Source organism: Echeneis naucrates, chromosome 15 (assembly GCF_900963305.1).
Source record: "Echeneis naucrates chromosome 15, fEcheNa1.1, whole genome shotgun sequence".
NCBI classification, from domain to species: domain Eukaryota; kingdom Metazoa; phylum Chordata; class Actinopteri; order Carangiformes; family Echeneidae; genus Echeneis; species Echeneis naucrates.
The window spans coordinates 15,775,080-15,777,343 of record NC_042525.1 but is presented as its reverse complement, the minus strand read 5'-3'; positions in this window follow the sequence as shown (position 1 = coordinate 15,777,343).

Below are 2,264 nucleotides of genomic sequence, written 5' to 3'. Positions count from 1 at the left end.
TTTCCCCCCCTCTCCACCTCCCAGCACCCCCCCACCCCACCCCCCCGGGGGCCACTCAGTTTCTCCTGGCTTGCAAATGCCCCCTTCTCTATAACTTTAATAGCCCATTGCCTTCAGTAGGTAACGTCGCCTATATAGACAATTCAGAGCCGATTCCAGCTCTTCTCTTCGCCGCCCCCCTCCTCCTCCCTCCCCAAACACACATACACACACGCACGCATACACAAGACACACACTCCGATATTAAGTCCTAAGGCGCATGTTTTCACCGACGACTCCGGTTCCAGTTGTGCGTAAAATGCGCGTCGTCGCTGTTGTAACCGAGGGGTGGCCCCGCTAGAGCCCCATCTCGCTCTACTCCATGTTGGATTGCAGACAGACGAGCAGCTCCAACGACGCCGGGGGAAGGGGGAGGAGGGAGGGAGGGAGGGAGGAGGAGAGGGAGGGGGGTACAGGGCGGAAGCGGTGACGTCGGTCTACATTTTGGTGGAGGGCCGTAAGGGCCCTTGATAAATGGCCCTCCTCCCTTGTTTTCCTTCCCCGGATCCTTGATTTCAAATCCGGACATGTCACATTTGTTCTCATAAAAAATCTGACAAGTTCCTATTAGAAGAGACTTTTATACATATTCCATAGGAAATGAAAAATTCCATTTAAAAACGCTGACAACTGAGCATGTGAGGCAGATTCAGAATAATGTTACTTTATGTCTTTATGTCTAGTCTCTAGGTGGTTTTGCTCAGTAAAGAGCAGCCTATAGATTGAATCAACTAGCTCCGTGCTTTGCACAGCCCCCCCCCCCCCCCAAAAAAAAAAAAAAAAAAAAAAAAAAGATTAAAGGGCTTTATGGTTAATCTCATTAATTTTTTTTACCCCGTATCTTTGAGAGGGTTATCAGGTAGTAATCCACGGCAGCTCCGTGCAGCCTCTCACTGCCTTTGTGAAGTGAATTGGTCTGCGGATTGGGCTCTTTAACACCTATTGATCCCCTACAGTGGGTGGACGTGAGATGATTAGTCACTTTTGTTTGCACTGAGTGCTGCCAGATTTGTGTTCCTGCTTAAACAGTTGCCAACATTGTTTTTAGGTTCATGCCCAGGCGAAGAAAAGCAACACGTTTTAGTTTGAAACTATGGTCCTGGAGCCCCCCCAGCTGGTGATTAATACATCCTACATGTTGGACCTCAGGTTTTGACCATTTCTGTAACTCTTAAAAACTGCATTATTACATTATTACCTACTGCAAGTGAAATTGCATACATATTACACTTTTTGATCTGAACTGCACTCACAGTTATGATGGGCTCATATTACTGCAGCTGTATACTAAATATTGCCTCATAAAAAATTTGTGATAATAATACACATTTGGGATCCAAACATGTCACATGAGCTGTCACAATAACAACATTAATTACACAGCAAACATGAAGACAGTAGGGAAAACTGCATTTTGATTGTGACCTCTCAATCACTGCTGAGTGGATCACAGGCTCATTAGAAAACAAAATCTTTCTTCGCAACTGCAGTTTCAATTGCCGTTTTCCAAGTCTGTCATAATATTTACAATTCATGATGCAGGTATTTTTACTGTTAAAGCAGCTCTAGAGAAACATTTTTACAAAAAAATCTTGTAATATTATAGCTATATATTCACATCATTACATTGGTATTCAGCTGTCCTTTTCTCAGTAACAAAGTAGTTGATTAGTAAAAGAAGTAACAGGACCACCAGTGTGTTTCCTTCAGATTTTTTATTTTTTGCAGTGTGCCTGTCATATACAGTAGATGGGTTTAACTCACTCACTTATTTTTCTATTTACAATCATTTGGGGTATTTGTGCCTCTACCAGAAGATCTGGATGTTGGAATTCACACGTGTAAATTGTCAACATTGTCAACATTTAATTCAATTTAATGCAGGTGCTCATTTCCAAACTTGTTTTTTGTCTCATTGGCCATAATTTTAGGGTTAGGGTTGGGGTTAATAATTTCTAATAATTTTGTAAACATACAACTTTTGAGGCATGCAGATTAAGGCAGCTAACCCAATGAAGACCCATTAAACACAGAAATTTTTAATTTACAAACACTACCTTATTAATTAATTAGCTTAAATCATTGAAATGTCAGTATTTATGGTATCACTTAAACATAATCATGCTCTTGGGTCGAACAAACATTATGGCATATGTACAAACGAATGAATGCCTATATGATGGTTTGCTCTGAACAGACAGCTACTTGGGGTCTAAGTTGCCAAC